At 39.8% G+C, this 23296-nt stretch overlaps 1 protein-coding gene across 1 annotated transcript in view; it reads right to left on the bottom strand.

Moving 5' to 3' along the window:
• LOC115621010 (hornerin) overlaps window positions 1-22995 on the bottom strand; it is a 101685-nt gene extending 78690 nt beyond the window's left edge. Inside the window, exon 1 of the mRNA XM_030514529.1 lies at window positions 22803-22995. The gene's annotated coding sequence lies outside the window, so the exon portion shown is untranslated. The remainder of the gene's footprint in view (window positions 1-22802) is intronic.
• Window positions 22996-23296: the final 301 nt, after the last annotated feature.

Genomic DNA, 23296 nt, shown 5'->3' with positions numbered 1-23296 from the left:
ACGAAATTTGCAGCAGGCTGGCGCATTGCTGCTGCGACGTATACGTAATATTAGTTTGCTTTGCATTTAACTTCGGGTTGATTGAACCGTCAATACGGCCTGCGTCGAGGACAATGCGCTATAATTTGGTTAATTCTCTGCATGCCTCATTTATGATATCCATTTACCTAATTAAAATGCCTCCAGCCTAATTAAATACACATGTACGGCTCAGTGTAGTTCGCATTATAAATATTTAAAATGATTTGCTTGCCTAATGGCTAACGGAGAGCGTTGTCCTCTTGCTCGCAGGTAAATGACATTTAATTGGCCAGCTCGCCGACCAGAAATTGACCAATTGACATACATTTTTAAAAAGACCCAGCCATATGCAGAGTCGCACACAGCCATCGCACTTAGTGCGAAAGTAATTGCACTTCATTGGAAACAATTTATGTTGCAATTGAAGTGCCACACTCGCTCTCCATCTGCCACATGCCATCGCAAAATGAAAGCCACTCCCGAGTTGATTAAATATTTAGATGAGATGGGGGCACTTGGGAAAGGCGCGTCTTGATAGTGTTCCTGTAATTTATGATTTCTGCGCAACTCGCAAAAATTCGCAATAAAAATAGCGTCACGTTCTATGAGACGGCAAACTATAAAACGCTGCTCTACGACAAACAGACAGAGAGACAGACAGGCAGTCTAGTGAAAAAATAGAAAACAAAATCATAAAAATAATAAAAAATGCCGCTCTTTTCAACTTCTTTGTGCTTTGTGCTGCACAAAAAACAATTTTGCAATTTATTTCATTTAAGTCGTCATGCCCGGCAATTGTGTGAGCACAAACAGCACAAAATGAAACAAAAGCGAGCCAAGCGAGATTCGCAATTCAAAGCAGTCGAGAGATAAAGACGAGGAGGACGCGATAGAGGGGGGAAAGACAACTTTTTTATGACTTTAAATCTAACGGCAAGCCGAAACGACCAGCCGCACTTTTGACTCTAACGGTGGCGACTCAGACTCAGACTGAGACTGAGACTCGGACTCAGATTCAGATTCCGAAGTACACTCAGCTGCGGTGTCAAGGTTAAGCGTTTGTCGGCACGAGCGTGGCCAAAAATACTGAGAAATCGGGTCAAATGGGCGGTTGCGACTGCGGGGGGCACAAGTCGAGCCCAGGCAGGAATGGGGCAGGGGCAGGGACGGGGACGGGGGCAGTCGGGCAACAGCTGACAAATGTCTTTTAATAAATTTTGAAATTCAATTTTCGTGGCCATAAATGTTGCGTAATTTATATTCATTAGCAAATGAGCAAGGAATGCCAAATTTACAACACCTGCCCGCTCCTCGCCGCTCATCACACAGTGGTTTCGAGTCCGAGTCTAAGCGACACAAAAGCATCAATCAATTTTCAAATGTCAGTGAATTATACTAGAGATTTGGAGACTCACTGAACAACAGTGACTATTGGCTGTTGGATGATTGAAATTGATGGAGCTGATCGTCATTTTTCTAATCAGGCCCGTTCCTATTTCCGAATGCGATGCAAACCGAATTGACTGCATTTCCCAATAATTGCAAAATGAGCGAATTTTGGAAATTAATTTCTAGCTCGTAGGAGGGTGAACATTTCCTCAAACTTTCCATTATTTTAATATTCGGGTCTATTCTTTTTTTTGAATTCGGCACTAATTTGGTTGAAAATTCCGAAATATATTTGTAGGCAAAACTTCTCTCTCATATAATATTTAAAAATGTATTCTAAAACGTTCAAACAATCAAGGTATTTAGATTTTAAAAAATTTGATCGAATTTGAAAACGTCAAAAGCTCATATTTTATGATATTCATAATTAAATCATTACATATGAGTATTATCTTCAAGACTAGCAACAAATAACTTCAAACGTCTTCATAATTAATATTGGATAGATTTGGTCGTTATTGAATTCGAAATATTAGTAGACAGGTGCTGCTATTATTTATAATATCATTAGATCGAAAACAGCGGATTAAAAGTGGCGAAATTACTCCCTAAATTGTCTTCATTTAGGTTAATATTGGGCGGTGATAATATTTTGGAAATTTTTTTGAAATACATAAATAAATAGGTACGATTTTTTCAAAACATCCTATTTCTATGGCAGCTTTTATTGAGGAGTCTTTCATTTGAATACAAAATAGCAATAATTATAAGAGCACCTCAATGGGATAACACAGTCCAAGACGGGTTGGCACAGAAAAGATGATTTACAGGTTGCCGGAGAGGAGTGAGACGATGACGCCTGCTTTGCTTCATCTTCGAAATCGGAGTGTTTGAGAAGCTTCGAAGAAAGCGATCTCCAGATTAAGCATTCCCGCCTAATGGTTCTCAACAGAACAATAGCCATTCTTTCCATGAGTGACAAAAAGAGGAATGAAAAAATGAAAGTTGCAAGTAGACAAGCCAGAGTTTTGAAGGTTCCCAGAAAGTTGTCGTACACCATTTAGATTTATGATAAGTAAAATGTTGATACAACCACTGTGCCTCTAACGGTGCAATGGGATGGCAATGAGCCATAGACCGGCTCCATTAAATGGTCCAATAAAAATGATTGAACAAATCTTGTCCGACTTTGGATTTGTTTTGTGTGTGCGTTGATTGCTAATTTGAATTTATGTTGCCCGTAAAAAATTATAAACTCCGTCTGTCGTCTGGCCGTGGGTGGGCAGCAGAAATAAATCAAATCTGCCGCATAGATAACGGCCAAATGCTTTAAATAACAGCAACGAGGGCTGACTTCATTGGCCGAGCTGTCAATGTTTGTTTTGTTGCCCGCTTGCTGCTTGACTTCATCTGGAGAGGCAGTCCGCCCCTCATCATCCATCATCAATCATCGAGCTGAGGCTGCTGGCTGCTGACTGCCTGCCTAGCGTCCAGATGAATGTGTCTGAACGGGTCTCACCTTCCACTCGCATGAGGAAGAGGGTCGGTAGTAAGCCATGAAGTGCTGCTAATTGATATTTCATTATTGGGTTGCAGATGAGCCACTGGCCAACAGATTCTGACAGTTTCCTTAACAATTTGTACGCTTTACACTTTTAATTTCATGTCTGTGTGCGGAGCCGCAAGCGAAAGTATTTCGACGACTTGGAAGCGGTTGCGTTTTTCTTTTTCTTGGGAATTTGTTCGTGGCAAGCTGCGCTTATGAGGCAGCAGCGAAATGGCAAGCGCCATTAGCGATTTCAACAAAATAACTTAATGAGTTTTTGAGTAGCTGAGAAATTATTGATTGGCTTTTTGTGAGTGTTTGTTGGCTGACTTTTTGCTGTTCGCCACTGCAAGTTCGCCAAGCTCCGCTAAGCGCTAAGGTTTCTTTTTTGGGTTAGTATGTCTGCTTCAATTGGGTCAAGTTTCAAATACTTGCCGGCTTGTTCCGTTTCTTGTGGCACTTAAGTGTCATTAAGAGCTCTAATTTATGATACGAAACACTACGTATATATATATAGAAAAGTGAATGTGGGTTAGTTTTTTGAGGAGCTTTTGCGAGTGTGCTAGGATTGGATACTAGAAAATTACCTCAGAATGTTAACTGGTGTAAAAAAAAGTGCGGTTGACTTAAGCGGCAAATTGAACTCAAATCATTGCGCTGCTGTTTGTAACTATTTAAGAACTTTATAATATCAAATAAATATTTTTAAAAATATCGACAAATTGTTGTTAGTGCACTGCAAAATATTAAATGTGGCTCGACGATTGTGTCTGAGTGTTCATATATATTTAAATATTATGAAAATATTCAATAAATATATGTAAGGGGAACCTTTTCCTGAACTTCTTCAAGTTGTTTTCGTCGTCAAAGGACTATCATAGTTTTCAATTCTATTCCATTTTATTTTGTTAAACATCAATGCAGATTGTAAAATTTTGACAAATTAAAAAAAGAAATGTTATCATTAAGTAAAATAATTAGATCTGCCCAACTACCCATCAATGACTGGAATGTCTGCTTTTATCGTATATCCTGAAATGTCTATAAAGTTAATTACCACTATATACATCAGTATTATTACAGTCTATTCCAAATGACATTGGCCAACTAAGCAATGCTTGGTCGATTGTTCGATTCATAATTCTCATCACATGCGTGTATATTCCTAAATGTAAACATCAGACAAAGTTTGAAATAACATTTTCAGAGCTATACAAGCATTTGTTCTTGTTTCGAATCCGAAATTACATGCATTATCACAAATCTGAGAGAGACCCTATTTATAGTATCTAATGAGTTTCGGAACCTGCCCGCGTCGGTTCCAACAGCTATATAATGATACTCTAAGCACAACAGCTCTTCTCTTTCGATGTTTCGGGGAATTTTCGTTACATGTTCTGCACAATTTATGAGGAGCAGCCAATGCCCCTGTCCCATTTCACTTACATGGCTATAAAAACGAAAAACGAAAACGAAAAAACACAAACTTTTCCATTTAGTTAAAAGTCAATGCCGCATAATTTAACAGGAAATCATTAAGCGTGGCATGTTTAAAAATATTTCACGCGGGCAACGTGCAACGCGCATCGTGCAGCGTGCAGCGTGCAGCGAGCGGCGGCACAGACACTGTGGCATTTAAATGAAACGCGTCTAGAATTAGAACTGTAAACAACAACAACATGTGTTGAAATGCCTAATTGATTGACTTGACTTGACTTGACTTGATGGTGGTCGTTGCCAGCCGCCTCGCCTCGTCCCGTCCCGTCCCTTCCTTTCCTTCCCAGACGGCCACTAAATACACAAACACAGCAGACCAAGAGCGAAAAAAAGGCCAGTTGCCGGCCACCGCGTTGACTAGAAATTATGGCGTTGGCATTCAATCGGCTCGATTGAGCATTTGATTGATCTGCAGTGTGCGCTTGATGGATGGCCAACTGCCGATCAACTGTTTGTTAACCGCTGCTGGACCGACCTGTCTGGCCACTAGATTAGCGCGACGCATTCATTCATGCGCGGCGATCGCGGAAGAATGCAATTAAGACATTTTAATGATGCGCAAGTAGTGGTGTTTAGATGCAGCTTACTCGTCACCAATTGCCAGGTGCCAATGGGCTGGTAGTTGTCACTTGGGGCGCAATGTTTTAGACTCGACACGCAATATGAACATTTGAATATACTGTGGGGTATATGGGTTTTCGAGAGTAGTACAAGTATGCCACGCTAATAGCATAAGTATGGAGAGGTCCGTTTTGCAGTCCTCTTTAGTTCAGTTTAAACAAGTAAAAAAGCTAAAGTCGGGTGTCCCGACTTTGAAATACTCTGTACATATGTTTACAATAATTATAGAAAATAAAAAAAATTAAGAAAATAAAAAAAAAATTTGATCGATTTTACCTCTCTCGGTATTCGAACTCACGTAAAGGGTGTATAATTGCACATTTACATAGCAATTGCGTCTGTGTGAGTGTATGTATGCCTATGCGCATCAATTCGTGTCTGTGTAAGCATTTTCGCAGTCAACCAAACAGCAACATCGACAACAGCCGCGGGCAGCGCTTGAGCAGCGCTGCAGCAGCAAATATATTTATGGCTATAACTTCTTGGTAAATCGGTAAATAATTACTAACTGGGGGTATTTGCAAAATTTTAGTTCGAAATTCCAAGAATTACGGGAGTTAGAGAAAATCGCATTTGCGGGGGAGAGGGGGGAGGGAGGGGAATTCCAAAATATACATTTTCTGCGTATTCACACAAGGCATCTTGGACTAAAATTTGGTGTGCCTAGGTCTTATAGTCTCCGAGATATAGGCGATTATACGAATGGAAAATCGGGAAAACCCCCATAGGGGGGAAGTGGGGGGGAAAATCAAAAAAATAAAACAAACTCGTATAGAATACACACATAACGCATCTTTGTGGAAAATTTGGTGTCTCTATCTCTTATAGTCTCTGAGATCCAGGTGTTCATACGGACGGACAGACAAACAGACAGGGCTAGATCGACTCGTCTTGTCACGCTGATCAATAATATATATACTTTGTGGGGTCTGCCACGCCTCCTTCTGCCTGTTACATTTTTCAGCTCCCGCAAACCTAATATACTCTTGTACATTTCATGTACAGAGTTTACATATGTATATGAGTATATGTGTGTATACCTGCTAGTTGTTGTTGTTGTTGCTGTTGCTGTTGTCGTTACGAGTGTTTTGTTATTGTTATGGCGTTTTATGCAAACGACAGTTGTTACAATTTATGGCCAGCACCACAAAAGCAAAACTGCAGCAATTTCGAAGACTGTTTCTTTCGTTTTATTTTTTATTTTTGCTCTCCTTTTTATGCGCAATGCAAATGGAAATTGTGCAAACAATCGCAAAAATAACAACGGCAACTGCAACAGCAATGGCAACGGCAACAACAACAACAACAGCAACAAGAGCAAGTCACATGCGATTCAAATTACTGATATTTCATTCGATGCATTTGACACTTTTGACGCGCAAGGCACACTATACATACATACATATATTCAAATATATATATTCATATTTTTATATATACAAGTATAGTACTAGTATACCCGTATATGTGCGAAGTCAAAACCGGAACCAAAAGGCAGTGCGGCGCGTTAAAAGCTCAACAAATGCCCCACAACACGCAACAGCAGAGAGGAGAAAAAAATCGACGCAATAACAAAAGTTGCCAGGTATTAGCAACTTTTATTGTTGTTGTTGCTGTTGCTGTTGTCGCCGTGGCAGTTTTTCACGCCGTTAAGTCATTCTTGAGATACTCGATGCTGATTTTATAGTCGAGTATGGCTGGCAGCATTGTTGTGTTTGTTGCTGTTGCTGTTGTTGCTGCTGCTGCTGAAGTCTGCCGCCTGCCGTTGCAATTGATTGCTTGAGTCATAGCCCCAACCACAACGGGCTTTGATTGCATTGTGCATTGGGGCAGCAGCAGCAGCAACAGCAACAACAACAACAACATGCATTTCGAACCATTTTAAGCGCGCAGTATGCTTGTCGCCAAACAGGGCAACCAGCAGCGCCAACAAATTGCCACTCCAAAGGTGTTTGGAGCTGTTGCTGCCGATTGCTTGCTGCTGTTGCTGTTGCTGTTGCTGCTGCTGCTGCTGTTTTGCCATGTGCCGCCACCGCCAGCGCCACCGTCTTCGTTGTCGTCATCGCCTTCGTTGTGGTCGTGCTGTTTGCTTTTGGTTATCGCTGACACAACAATGGCCCAAAACATATTTGTACGAAATTTGCAGCAGGCTGGCGCATTGCTGCTGCGACGTATACGTAATATTAGTTTGCTTTGCATTTAACTTCGGGTTGATTGAACCGTCAATACGGCCTGCGTCGAGGACAATGCGCTATAATTTGGTTAATTCTCTGCATGCCTCATTTATGATATCCATTTACCTAATTAAAATGCCTCCAGCCTAATTAAATACACATGTACGGCTCAGTGTAGTTCGCATTATAAATATTTAAAATGATTTGCTTGCCTAATGGCTAACGGAGAGCGTTGTCCTCTTGCTCGCAGGTAAATGACATTTAATTGGCCAGCTCGCCGACCAGAAATTGACCAATTGACATACATTTTTAAAAAGACCCAGCCATATGCAGAGTCGCACACAGCCATCGCACTTAGTGCGAAAGTAATTGCACTTCATTGGAAACAATTTATGTTGCAATTGAAGTGCCACACTCGCTCTCCATCTGCCACATGCCATCGCAAAATGAAAGCCACTCCCGAGTTGATTAAATATTTAGATGAGATGGGGGCACTTGGGAAAGGCGCGTCTTGATAGTGTTCCTGTAATTTATGATTTCTGCGCAACTCGCAAAAATTCGCAATAAAAATAGCGTCACGTTCTATGAGACGGCAAACTATAAAACGCTGCTCTACGACAAACAGACAGAGAGACAGACAGGCAGTCTAGTGAAAAAATAGAAAACAAAATCATAAAAATAATAAAAAATGCCGCTCTTTTCAACTTCTTTGTGCTTTGTGCTGCACAAAAAACAATTTTGCAATTTATTTCATTTAAGTCGTCATGCCCGGCAATTGTGTGAGCACAAACAGCACAAAATGAAACAAAAGCGAGCCAAGCGAGATTCGCAATTCAAAGCAGTCGAGAGATAAAGACGAGGAGGACGCGATAGAGGGGGGAAAGACAACTTTTTTATGACTTTAAATCTAACGGCAAGCCGAAACGACCAGCCGCACTTTTGACTCTAACGGTGGCGACTCAGACTCAGACTGAGACTGAGACTCGGACTCAGATTCAGATTCCGAAGTACACTCAGCTGCGGTGTCAAGGTTAAGCGTTTGTCGGCACGAGCGTGGCCAAAAATACTGAGAAATCGGGTCAAATGGGCGGTTGCGACTGCGGGGGGCACAAGTCGAGCCCAGGCAGGAATGGGGCAGGGGCAGGGACGGGGACGGGGGCAGTCGGGCAACAGCTGACAAATGTCTTTTAATAAATTTTGAAATTCAATTTTCGTGGCCATAAATGTTGCGTAATTTATATTCATTAGCAAATGAGCAAGGAATGCCAAATTTACAACACCTGCCCGCTCCTCGCCGCTCATCACACAGTGGTTTCGAGTCCGAGTCTAAGCGACACAAAAGCATCAATCAATTTTCAAATGTCAGTGAATTATACTAGAGATTTGGAGACTCACTGAACAACAGTGACTATTGGCTGTTGGATGATTGAAATTGATGGAGCTGATCGTCATTTTTCTAATCAGGCCCGTTCCTATTTCCGAATGCGATGCAAACCGAATTGACTGCATTTCCCAATAATTGCAAAATGAGCGAATTTTGGAAATTAATTTCTAGCTCGTAGGAGGGTGAACATTTCCTCAAACTTTCCATTATTTTAATATTCGGGTCTATTCTTTTTTTTGAATTCGGCACTAATTTGGTTGAAAATTCCGAAATATATTTGTAGGCAAAACTTCTCTCTCATATAATATTTAAAAATGTATTCTAAAACGTTCAAACAATCAAGGTATTTAGATTTTAAAAAATTTGATCGAATTTGAAAACGTCAAAAGCTCATATTTTATGATATTCATAATTAAATCATTACATATGAGTATTATCTTCAAGACTAGCAACAAATAACTTCAAACGTCTTCATAATTAATATTGGATAGATTTGGTCGTTATTGAATTCGAAATATTAGTAGACAGGTGCTGCTATTATTTATAATATCATTAGATCGAAAACAGCGGATTAAAAGTGGCGAAATTACTCCCTAAATTGTCTTCATTTAGGTTAATATTGGGCGGTGATAATATTTTGGAAATTTTTTTGAAATACATAAATAAATAGGTACGATTTTTTCAAAACATCCTATTTCTATGGCAGCTTTTATTGAGGAGTCTTTCATTTGAATACAAAATAGCAATAATTATAAGAGCACCTCAATGGGATAACACAGTCCAAGACGGGTTGGCACAGAAAAGATGATTTACAGGTTGCCGGAGAGGAGTGAGACGATGACGCCTGCTTTGCTTCATCTTCGAAATCGGAGTGTTTGAGAAGCTTCGAAGAAAGCGATCTCCAGATTAAGCATTCCCGCCTAATGGTTCTCAACAGAACAATAGCCATTCTTTCCATGAGTGACAAAAAGAGGAATGAAAAAATGAAAGTTGCAAGTAGACAAGCCAGAGTTTTGAAGGTTCCCAGAAAGTTGTCGTACACCATTTAGATTTATGATAAGTAAAATGTTGATACAACCACTGTGCCTCTAACGGTGCAATGGGATGGCAATGAGCCATAGACCGGCTCCATTAAATGGTCCAATAAAAATGATTGAACAAATCTTGTCCGACTTTGGATTTGTTTTGTGTGTGCGTTGATTGCTAATTTGAATTTATGTTGCCCGTAAAAAATTATAAACTCCGTCTGTCGTCTGGCCGTGGGTGGGCAGCAGAAATAAATCAAATCTGCCGCATAGATAACGGCCAAATGCTTTAAATAACAGCAACGAGGGCTGACTTCATTGGCCGAGCTGTCAATGTTTGTTTTGTTGCCCGCTTGCTGCTTGACTTCATCTGGAGAGGCAGTCCGCCCCTCATCATCCATCATCAATCATCGAGCTGAGGCTGCTGGCTGCTGACTGCCTGCCTAGCGTCCAGATGAATGTGTCTGAACGGGTCTCACCTTCCACTCGCATGAGGAAGAGGGTCGGTAGTAAGCCATGAAGTGCTGCTAATTGATATTTCATTATTGGGTTGCAGATGAGCCACTGGCCAACAGATTCTGACAGTTTCCTTAACAATTTGTACGCTTTACACTTTTAATTTCATGTCTGTGTGCGGAGCCGCAAGCGAAAGTATTTCGACGACTTGGAAGCGGTTGCGTTTTTCTTTTTCTTGGGAATTTGTTCGTGGCAAGCTGCGCTTATGAGGCAGCAGCGAAATGGCAAGCGCCATTAGCGATTTCAACAAAATAACTTAATGAGTTTTTGAGTAGCTGAGAAATTATTGATTGGCTTTTTGTGAGTGTTTGTTGGCTGACTTTTTGCTGTTCGCCACTGCAAGTTCGCCAAGCTCCGCTAAGCGCTAAGGTTTCTTTTTTGGGTTAGTATGTCTGCTTCAATTGGGTCAAGTTTCAAATACTTGCCGGCTTGTTCCGTTTCTTGTGGCACTTAAGTGTCATTAAGAGCTCTAATTTATGATACGAAACACTACGTATATATATATAGAAAAGTGAATGTGGGTTAGTTTTTTGAGGAGCTTTTGCGAGTGTGCTAGGATTGGATACTAGAAAATTACCTCAGAATGTTAACTGGTGTAAAAAAAAGTGCGGTTGACTTAAGCGGCAAATTGAACTCAAATCATTGCGCTGCTGTTTGTAACTATTTAAGAACTTTATAATATCAAATAAATATTTTTAAAAATATCGACAAATTGTTGTTAGTGCACTGCAAAATATTAAATGTGGCTCGACGATTGTGTCTGAGTGTTCATATATATTTAAATATTATGAAAATATTCAATAAATATATGTAAGGGGAACCTTTTCCTGAACTTCTTCAAGTTGTTTTCGTCGTCAAAGGACTATCATAGTTTTCAATTCTATTCCATTTTATTTTGTTAAACATCAATGCAGATTGTAAAATTTTGACAAATTAAAAAAAGAAATGTTATCATTAAGTAAAATAATTAGATCTGCCCAACTACCCATCAATGACTGGAATGTCTGCTTTTATCGTATATCCTGAAATGTCTATAAAGTTAATTACCACTATATACATCAGTATTATTACAGTCTATTCCAAATGACATTGGCCAACTAAGCAATGCTTGGTCGATTGTTCGATTCATAATTCTCATCACATGCGTGTATATTCCTAAATGTAAACATCAGACAAAGTTTGAAATAACATTTTCAGAGCTATACAAGCATTTGTTCTTGTTTCGAATCCGAAATTACATGCATTATCACAAATCTGAGAGAGACCCTATTTATAGTATCTAATGAGTTTCGGAACCTGCCCGCGTCGGTTCCAACAGCTATATAATGATACTCTAAGCACAACAGCTCTTCTCTTTCGATGTTTCGGGGAATTTTCGTTACATGTTCTGCACAATTTATGAGGAGCAGCCAATGCCCCTGTCCCATTTCACTTACATGGCTATAAAAACGAAAAACGAAAACGAAAAAACACAAACTTTTCCATTTAGTTAAAAGTCAATGCCGCATAATTTAACAGGAAATCATTAAGCGTGGCATGTTTAAAAATATTTCACGCGGGCAACGTGCAACGCGCATCGTGCAGCGTGCAGCGTGCAGCGAGCGGCGGCACAGACACTGTGGCATTTAAATGAAACGCGTCTAGAATTAGAACTGTAAACAACAACAACATGTGTTGAAATGCCTAATTGATTGACTTGACTTGACTTGACTTGATGGTGGTCGTTGCCAGCCGCCTCGCCTCGTCCCGTCCCGTCCCTTCCTTTCCTTCCCAGACGGCCACTAAATACACAAACACAGCAGACCAAGAGCGAAAAAAAGGCCAGTTGCCGGCCACCGCGTTGACTAGAAATTATGGCGTTGGCATTCAATCGGCTCGATTGAGCATTTGATTGATCTGCAGTGTGCGCTTGATGGATGGCCAACTGCCGATCAACTGTTTGTTAACCGCTGCTGGACCGACCTGTCTGGCCACTAGATTAGCGCGACGCATTCATTCATGCGCGGCGATCGCGGAAGAATGCAATTAAGACATTTTAATGATGCGCCGCAGTCGGTAGTTGGCAGTCAGCAGTCGGCAGTTATTAAATCAATTCTTTGTTATGACGATGCTGCTGCTGCTGTTGCTACTGGTTGTGCCTAAATTTATTATTTAACTGCACATTGTTTGCCATATTTATTACTTTGCATAGTGCACTCAAGGCTTGCCAATTACAGTTAACACAGACAATGGCACATAAAACATTCTAACACCAATACTTGCCACTGAGTCTGAGGCTGTGGCTGCGACTGCGGCTCACTGGCTGACTGCCTGACTGGCTTTCTAGGCTCCAACGTTACATTCTATTCTGTTCTATTCTATTCTATTCTTGTGTTGGCTTTCAACTTTCCAATTGGCAATAAAGCATGCGAAACCAATAGCACGCTGCTCCTCCAGCTCCAGCTGCTGATGCTGCTGTTGCTGCCGAGTTGACCACAAAATGTTGATTACCGCCGCCAGATAGATAGACCTAAGCCGCAGCTAAAGCTGTAGTTGAAGCGGCATTTTCACGCGCCCTCAAAAAACAACAACAACAACAACAAAAACAAACAGAACAACGACAACGTTGTCGATGTGGATGTGGATGTGGATGTGGATGAGGATGATGACCGACTGGACCCGAACCGAACCAATGGACCACAATGGCGCAGAGGCGTTGTAAGAGCCAAAAAAGGTATAGCGCATGCAGTGGCCAAAAAGTGGAGACGAGCCGTGCAATGTTAAGAGTGAAAGAGGCTAACGGTATTCCAAGTTAACGAGCTAACGTAAATTAAGATCGCTTGTTCTTGGTAGCAACAACAGCCCCAACAACCAACAGCCAACAACCAACAGCCCGAGCAGCAGCAGCAGCAAGTTGTTCGAAGAACAAAACCCAAATGTGTTCTGCTACACAAAAAGTAAACAAAGGCGTCCAAAAAGAAACAACAGACCACCACACACACAATAAGCTTAAAAATGAGTCTTACGCGTTTGTTTTCTTTTTCTTCGTTTTCTTTTTTCGTCGTGTTTTTTTTTTTTTTTTTTTTTTTTTTGGGTAGCAGCATAGAAAAGCTGCCCAAAAAAGGCCAACAGCCATAGACAGAAAAAGCGCAGAGTTTTCCGCAGCAACGCCAACGCACAGAACGCACCACATGGAGCACAAGACACGCAAGTGCCTCCAACGGCCCCGCCCCCTCATCTAGAGACGAGTTGAAACGAGTGGGTAAATGGGCGGGAGAGTCTGGACGGACAGCGACCATGTGTGTGTTTGTGTGTGTCATGGGAACAGTGGGCAAGAAGTGATTGCAAGGCTATCTAGATCTTGGCCAGGCGACTGCAACTTTGTGTGATTCCGACATGCAGCATCCCACTGTGATAAAGTGCACTCAAACCCCCTCCCCCCTCCCCCGTCCCCCACTGCCTTGCCAGCACTGCCCATTGTCTTTAGCATAAATACAGAAAAGTCTTCATCAAGCGGGTGCAGCAACAGCCGCACATGAAAAACTGTAGACACACAAATAAAACCAACAGACACAACAAAATTTGAAACCAGAAGAAAAAAGTGCTCCAGATTCCCACCGAAGCTACAATGCTCTTTGCTGAAGCATGCAGAGCTTAAGCAATTAACTCGAAGAAGTTTTCAAATTGTTAAAATATTTAATATAAATATTAAACACTTTCTGATAACCTCTCTTTCCGATTATTTCTTCTAATATGAAGAAGAAAAAAATTAAACATTTGTAATGTAGATTACAAGCCACAAAAACAAAATTATTAAAAAATTTAATTAATTTAATTAATTTAATTAATTAAATTAAATATAAATATTAGGAGAATCTGGATACCAAGTTTGGTTATTCTACCTCTTATACTTTCTGAGATCCTTGCGTTCATACAGACAGACAGACAGACGGACATGGCTATATCGACTCGACTTGACATCCTGATCAAAAATATATACTTTGTGGGGTCTGCCACGCCTCCTTCTGTATGTTATCTACATTCGCATAAAACTAGTATAGCCTTTTACCCTTTGGGTACAGGCTATAAAAAGTGCTCCAGATTCCCACCGAAGCTAAAATTCTCTTTTAACGAAGCATGCAGAGCTTAAGCAAATAACCCGAAGTAGTTTTCAAATTTTATACATATATGTATATATATATACATGTAATATGAATATTTAACAGTTTCTGATAACCTGTTTTTCCGATTATTTCTTCTAATATGAAGAAGAAGAAAAAATTAAATATTTGAAATGTAGATTAATAGTTATTCGGCCATCAATAGTTTTACGTTATGCTTTGAAACTAGTGTGCATATTTCTCGGTATAGAAAAAATAATTTAACGACTTAAGTAATATTGAAATGCCTTTAAAAAAATATAGAAACGAAACTAAGCTTTAAATTTACAAAACCTTTTTCATGCATATTCTTCTAAAATTCTATATTTATTTTATACTTTCGCCGTCAGAAATTTGTGCATCTAAAGAACTTGGGAAAAAATATTTGTATCATCATTACTATAACCGTTCTTTAAATTTGATTAAAAATTCAGTTGTAGCGTCCGCTTTATATTTGTTAGGCTTAGTCGTTTCTCCAACTAAGTTTTCCTGGCCTTGCACACCTATAGTTATAATAAAACCCTCAGTAGGAGGAGCACCTCCAGTCTGAGAAAGAGTTACATATAGGCTTTGGAGGCAGTATCTCAGTTCAGTGCGATAGGAATAATAGACCCCAGGGGTCGCAGAGCCCCCAACAAATACTTATTAATAACTAGCCACTAAAGAAATCTCGCATCGCAATTGAATAGCGTTGGGGAGGTGGGGAGATGGGGAATATTAAATACCCTATGTGGTCTGTACTCCATGCGTTGCAACCTGTCATTATAAAAGCAGCACAATGCGCCATTGTGAGGGTATAGAATAGAAATAAAGACTACAAATCGATTTCACCCAGTTCTTTTACATGTACGAGCATTTTCTCGACAGCCTTTGTTGCTGGTCGCTGGCTCGCTCGCTCGCATTCTCGTTCTTTGGCGTTTGACTTCCAAAGCCATAAAAACTTCAATGAGCATGAAAATATTCTGTCATCCGATGCTCAGATGCTGATGATGGTGCCGATGTCGACGGCACACAAATCCCACTGTTGACTTTTCGTCATAGTCATTGCGAACGTCATTATCGTCAACGGCTAGAGCGGCAACATCGTTATCATCATCGACACAATCCTCCATCATCGGCATGGCGCGTCCATTTCGCGTGTTTTGCATTTTTTCTCTCTCTATTTTTTTCTTCAACATTTTCTGTTCTGTGGCAGAGATCGCGTGCAACATTTATTTAGTTTTGTTGTTATTATTATTGTTGTTGTTGCTGTTGGTCGGCCGGTCGGTCGGTCGGTCATAAAAGTTTTGCTCTTTATGACTTACTTTGAAAAACTGGCAGTCATTGCGGAAATAGACTTAATGATCAATTAGCTTTGATCTGGGCTGTTGACGACGTTAGGGTCGGGTCCGTTAGCTTCCGACCAGGGAGTGTTGTGGTGCGACAGCAATCGCTGGGAATGGGGAATCGTATCGCGCAATGGCAGCCAATCTAACTGCTGCCTTTGTGTGTGCATGGGTATATATATACTATATATAATTAACTAAAGTCTAATTGGGCCGCTAGTAGGGGCATAAAGTGTGTATTTTAAGGCCATTACAGATCGCTTCCTGTGCGACTGAATGCTGAATGCGCCGCATCTTCACAGCCTTGTAACGCTTAACGCTTACATAAGACATGCCACAGATGACAATCACGATCACGATGATCACAACGATGATGATGGTGATGATGATGATGATGACGAGCAAAGAGTTTGTCTAGAGGAAGAAGTTGCCGTATGATTGCGCAAGCGGCACATAACTCCAGAGTCCACTCACACTCCAGCAGCAGCACTTTAATTGGAAATTGCTGCCTGCCCCGTTCAGGTAAAAGCGCAGCTCGCCTAGTTGTTGCTGTTGTTGCTGTTGCAGCAGCAGCAGCAGCAACATCAGCAGCAGCCGCAGCAGCAACATCAAGTGTTCTAGTTACGTGGCTGTCGTTGCTTTCAATCTTTTGGCGCATTGCTGGCAATTGCATCACGCAAAGGCGACTACGACTACGACTAGGAAGGTGATGATGCGAGCAACATGGTTGCCAGGCTACTTTCTAAAGCAACGCAGCAACAACAATTTAGCATTGCTGCTGCTTCTTCTCCATAGTGCCTACGTTTCAGTTGGTTAGTGTGCAGATTTTGCTTTTTCCTCTCCACAGATATATTTCTTTTTTCGTTTGCTGCTAGCTGCTCCCGCTATAGCCCAACTAACTGTCCAACTTCTCAGCTGCATTTTGTGAACTGGGAAACTGGTGCAAGCCACCGTCTTTCCACAGTTGCTGCTGCTGTTGCTGCTGCTTATGTTCTATTCTTTTTCTCCTCATTTTTTGCGCTGCTGCAAATTTGCAGTTAGTTTTACGGTTTCAGTGTGCGCGCCAGTTTGCAGGCAGCATGTTCAGCTGAGCTCAGAAAAAAGTTCTACATTGCACCGATTTTGTTGGACCATGTATGACATTAGTTTCATTCTTCTCTGCCTCTGAGCTAAATTGGAAATTAACGGCAACTAGTCGCATCGTCTAGAGTGCGGCCGACAAGCCCTTTGTTTGTTCCAACCACAGTAGAGCTTCTCTCTGGCAGATTCACACCTGACGCTCAAAATCTAGCCAACAATTGCCCCAGTTAGTCACAATCCGATTGCATTTCAACTAAATGAGATGCAAATTGGTGGAATGGTTTGTCGAATTGTGATTGTTGCATAAACAATTTTTTATTTATAAAATATAAATTAGATTCAAAGCAGATTAAATCATACAACATGAAATAGAGAGCCCCTAAAATAAACATAATTAAATCTTGCATTTATCTTTTTCAATTTTATTTTTCACAATCTTACGAAATATTTGTATGTAAGAAAGACATTAAGTTTTCTTTACACAAACAGCTGAACGATTGCTGTTTGCATAAATGTAAGCAAATCAACAAAAAATCCAGAAAGCGAAAGTCGGTAATGATGGAAAAAACGAGCTAATTAGTGGGGTAAAAAACGGGCAATCACGACGCAACTCAACAGCAATTATATTTAACATGAAATTGTTTAATATCGAAAGAAAAATAGTGCAAACAAGGTTACACAAATGGAAGAAAAATTAGCGTTAAATGAGCGTTATTCGTTATTTCGAGAAGTGTTCTCTTGCTTCTAAATTTTTGTATTTTTTTTGGGAAAATATATATTTTACTTTTGGAAAAACATTTGAGAGTCTTTATAAAACCTCATCATCTCACATCTCACCAAATTTTTAACGGATTTCTATGCAATTCGTCGGAATTGATTTTCGGAAAGTGCATCAATTTTTCAAATTCATTTCATTATCAAATATAAGTGAATTGGAGTAAATATATTATAAATCGAACAAATTCAAGAAATGGATATGGAAATGAGAACATGATTGGTAGAATTCTTTTAAAATATATTATCCCAAAAATTTATAGAAAAATCGAGAAGCAGAGCACAATTGAATAATAAGTAAATAAAAAACTCTGAAGACTTCAAAATCTAATAGAAACCATTAAGATGTTTGAAGAAGCTATCATAAAAGTGAATTTTTGGAATCAATTCGTCCACTACCAAGTGAGAAAAGCATACAAAGGAATATAATTTAAAATAAAGGTGTCACAGAAATAAATATTTCTATATTACAGATAGTAGAACTGAATGATGTGGGTTATAAAGCAGTAGCATTAGCAAATAAGAATCGGGAATCAAGTTGACAAGCCACGGAGAATGGAGTTGTTTGTATTGTATTGTATTATTGTTTAGCTTAACAGAAATAAACTACAAAAGAGTACCAAAGATAATACAATCAATCCAAGTTGTGAGCACTTTTAAAATTATTTCTATATCTTGCTGTACTCAGAGCTTCATGTTCTTGTTATCGATTGCTCCAATCGATAGCCAAACAAACTACTTGTAGATGCAACAGAAAACACAAACCTAGAGCCAAAAGTGTTTGTTCACGTTAGAGAAGTCCGCCTATTTTTGAGTTGTGGGCTATTCTAAAAGTTCTGACATGGCTGTGGAAATTAATTAAGTGCCTGACTGTGTGACTGTGAAGTACAGAGATTGTTAGTTGTTGCTAAATTAACGAGTTTGCTGTGCCACATGCAATTTGTTTTCAACAATTTTCTACACACACAAAAGTTAATAAGCTGTAAAAAAACTGAGTAAAAATTTTGTCATAAACCGTGCTCGTAAACCTCGTACGTCCTTACATATCAGATGCTCACATATACATACATAGGTATGCTATAAAACAAGGCAATGAGTTTCAGCTGTTAATTAAAAAATGCGGCTACGAGCGTCAACAAATTGTCGTTGAATTGGCGGGGAAGCCCCAAAAGCCGCCACTCGAAGATGAAGCCAATAAAGCGCGACTGATTCGGCAACACTTTGTCAGCGATTATATAACGTGTTGTTAAACGATTTACACGATTTGTTTTCGCTAACCCTTTGCCGCTGACACGTTGATGGATATGCCAATGCGGCACTGGATGTGGCACTGGCAGTGGCAGTAACAGTGTGTTGCACAGAAACCGAGAAACCAAACCGAAGCCACCCAAACGGCGACACGTTGCCGTTGTTGTCGCTCTTGCTCTTGCTGTTGCCCCTTATCAGCAATCTGTCAGGCTTGTAGCGAGGCAGCAACAGCAACATCATCATCATCAGCAGCAGCAGACATTGTCAGAGGAGCAGCATCAACAACGACAGGCGGCAGCTTCAAAGGCCCCCCCTTTGCACCCCTTCCACCACTGCCTGCCTAACTGGCTGTCTGTCTGACTGTCTGTCTGTCTGACTGTCTGCCTTTCTGTCTCTCTGAATGTTCGTCTGTCGGTCTGTATGGCTGCTTGTGTTTGACGTTGAATTTACAAATTACAACTAATTAAAAGTTGATGAGTCTGCGTGAGTGAAATCATGCGCCGCTTGCCGCTTGCCACTTGCCTCTTGCCGCTAACGCGGTTTCTCCAGCTCTCGATGCGGTCGAGGCGGCTGTGATAAGCAAATGAGGAAGTTGCCAAAGACATGGAGGCAAGCAGCACGGAAATGTTGAGAAATTCTTTTGAAAAGTGTGCTCTGCCCCTATCAGCACTACTTACCGATGTTTATCTATGAAAGGGGAGAGAAGAGGTGGCAGTTGCAGAAATCGCAATCGCAGCAACAACAACATCCGTTGCACATTTCAGCGAATTCGTTGTAGCGGAAATGTTTGAAGTTGTGATAAAATGGCACAAAAGGTGCACACAGGTTCCCAAATAGATAAATAATGCGAGTATGCAGATAAGAAATAAAAACATGTTTCAAAAATGCATGTGCCGGTTGCGGAAATATCTTTGCATTCTTGCCAATTTCTAAGCCAATCTGTTCAGGTTTTTAGTCGCAAAATTATAATACTAGTACGAGAAAATTGTCGAGCTATTCCACTAATGCGGAATACTTCTGCTAAGAGTAGGGAGTTGGAATTTAGAAAACTCTACCAGGGACGGTCGACACAAAAATAGAAACAAAGACGATAAGACAGTCTTATGATTTATAGAACATTTACGGGGCACAAATTAGAAACTCAGCAGAGAAGTATGAAATAATAATAAATAATAATATTTGATGCTTGAAAACAAAAGAAATGGCAGCATTGCTGTGTACTATATGACTAAGTTTAATTTTGGAATCGTAAAGGAGTGGCTGCTGTTTTATGCCAGCTTTTATGCTGCTTTAATATTCCAGTTCAAAACACATTTTTCCATTCTATCGAATAAATTATGCATTTATTTCTAAAAATATTTTATTTATTTAATTACTATTTTTGCAAATGTGTTGTTTATCTGAAATTTATTCGCTTCAGAAGATACTCCTATCACTGACAGATGCTGTATGAGTCTGATTTGAATCATTCGACTACTGGACTTATGTCGCATTTCAGGGACCTGTCTTTTGTGTACAATGATTATAGTTTTGACTAATTATCAAGAACTGTCAATTTACGAAATGATTTATGTTTCTGAAGACGCGTTTATAATCGTTTTTCCTTAACTTGTTTGTCTAACGAGTTTGTGAGGTTTCTTGAATTCGCGTTGAAGCACAACATTTTGTCAAAAAAAAAGGCATGGAAATGAACTAAGGTCGATGTAAGCCTAACTTCAGAGCTCGCTGATTGAATAGTGGAATGTAGTGGTAATTCTGTTTTTACACGGTATTTTTAAACGTTTTTGATATAGCATGGTTTGAAAATTTAAAATTGCATATACCTACTTCAGACATAATGAATCACCTTTTTCTGTATATGGTCAATGTATTTTTTACACGGTTGTTTCTGGAACCAATCTACGAATTCAGTCACGCAAGGAATACTCTTTTAATTTATAAAGAAATTCTAAAGAAGCAATATTTTTTTATTTGTTGGCCCTGTTTTTGACACTTATTTCTTTTCTTTCAAATATTGCTTCACCTTTGGACAAATCAGTTAAGTCTGGACCGTCTTAGGCCATCTCCACTGTATGTACATTCATAATAGTTTTATTGCTTCGCAGAGCCTTTTTATTTTGCTGTGTGTGGGAAACGCAAACAATATTATGGTGGCAGCGCAGAAGTTGTGCGGCAGTTGACTTCTTGGCGACAGTGGCTGTCCGATCGGCCCACAGACCTCCGACAATAACAACAACAACAAGCCCAATAATTAAATATTGTCAACATGTCCGCGTCGCAGTTGCTGTCGATGTTGTTGACTTTGTCTTTATGATTTAATTCTGCAGTGGAGCTCAATCAGAGCAAGTGCCTCAGCGATGCAGTGATGCAGTGCTTCGAGTGCAATTTGATGAGCCTCCTGTTTACGCTTGCGGTCTGATGTTGCAACAACTGCATCGACAGCAACACAGGAAGTGCGAAAACTATTAGTGGCACTTATTTATTCATTAGAGGCAGTTAGAGACTCCAATACAGGCAATAATGACTGTACACTTAGACACACACACACACACGCACATGGCAGCCTTTTGAAATTTTGCTCTAATTATGTGCTTGCAACAACAACAACAATATCAACAACAGCAGCACTGACAAAGGATGCAAGCGGGGAAATGGCAAGCGACGCCCTTTATTTGTAAAAAGCGCTTCACATTATTTGCATACACGATGTCAATGCCCTTTGTAGCTGTTGTTGCTTCAAAGTTAGCTTCTTCAGCATCAAAAGTTTTTCAAAAGTTAGTCATTAAGGCATGATCGGACTTGCAAATAATCTGCAGCCAAACTTGTCTTGGTTTACAAATGGGCTCTGTATGTAATGAAGTATCTTGTGGGAGAAAACTAAGCTTTAGGATAGACTTTTTATAACAACAAAAACCTTGTTTCTGGTTCGACAAATGACTTGCATGTCTAACCATATCTATAGCGAATCACGATATATTTTAAATATTTTAAGAAACCCATAGACTAGAGTTTGGACTTTGAAAATAGGTTTCTTGTAGAAGAGAACTATTGTTTAGTATCAAATTCGTATTAGTTTAAATTGAAACAAAATTATAAATATTATAATTCTAAATGTTTGTATGCAAATTATTTGCTCGTCTAACCAGATATTTATCATTTATTTTAAAAACGTTCATTTGTTTTGCACTCATCAGATAAGTATAAGTAAGAAACTTCGACATTGTTGGAATAATATCAGTGTATTGCTTTATCAAAACAATCTCTTTTTTTTACCGACATTCGACAGGGATTCTTTTGTTACTTGAAAGCTGGTGCTTCCCGTGTGGTCCCATTTCAATATGATATGATCCAGTTCTAACAATGGCATCCATGAAAAAAATACCTTAAACATACCTCATTTAGTCCAAATAGCTAATAATTCTATTCCTGCACAGGATGCTTTTAGAATTCTGCTAACGCATACTTCATGTGGTATTCCCATGAACTAGAAAAATATGCCTCAAAACAAAACACTTCCCAATCAGCAGAACTGGGAGACCCGAAATATTTGTCATTCAATTGAAGAAACCAATATAATTTAAATCAAGAAAAGCCATTTTAAAAATATAGTCAAAATAAAAAATGCGAAAAGCTATTGACTGGTCGAGGACTCTGACGCGATTGAAGGAAAACGAACTGAGCCCTCCTTAGAAATCAAATGACAGATTCGAGAACGCACCGCCTACTAGCTGTTCATAATCGTGGGCCAGTCTGGTTTCTGATATTAAATGTTTTAGATCCGAATTTGGTGTTTTTTTGTTAAAATTTTACTTTTTGTCACGATTTCATTATAATTTATTATTTAACAGCAAGTTATTTAATTGTCTTTCTTCTTACACATTTCACATACAATGTTTAAAGAGTGAATACAAATTTATTAAATGCAAAACTGGAAACAATAATTTTGTATTCAGGTTGTGTTAAACATTATTTTTGTGTCCCCAGAACGTCCAGGGGTTAAAGCTTGAGTTCAATGTTCCCCCTTACACATTAGTACTGTTTAAAAAGTTGGAAGCGGGCTTACCTGTCTATATATTGTTCATATATACTTATTTATGTATATATAGTATATGGGTATTCGTTTGCTTATTCACTCAGTTCGGAGGCCAATCACTGTCCCTGTTGCTGTCCCCTCCCTGGGCAGCGCAAATCAGATCGGCCCAGATATTCAGCAATGATTATAAGCGAGTTGCGCGTATTTAGATGTGCGCCGCATGGGAGCGATTTCCGCAGAAATTTTAGCAAACTGCACAAACACAGATACTGGCACAGATACAAGCACACAAACGCACACACACAGATACACTTGTATAGGATATATAGCAATAAAGGCTTCGGCACAATAATAAAAGCGTAAATGCTTATTTATTTGCAAGTCGTTCGCGAAATGCTCCTTTATTATTTATGAAGGCGGAGCACACAACACAGCGTCGCAGGACAACGGCACAACAACAAGAACATCAGCGAGGACGGAGAGGACGACGACGACGACGATTCCGGCGACAAGACGGCAGAAAT

This window comes from Scaptodrosophila lebanonensis, unplaced genomic scaffold (genome assembly GCF_003285725.1).
Source record: "Scaptodrosophila lebanonensis strain 11010-0011.00,11010-0021.00 unplaced genomic scaffold, SlebRS2 tig00000024-arrow-pilon, whole genome shotgun sequence".
Taxonomy (NCBI): domain Eukaryota; kingdom Metazoa; phylum Arthropoda; class Insecta; order Diptera; family Drosophilidae; genus Scaptodrosophila; species Scaptodrosophila lebanonensis.
This window is presented reverse-complemented; position numbering and strand designations above follow the sequence as displayed.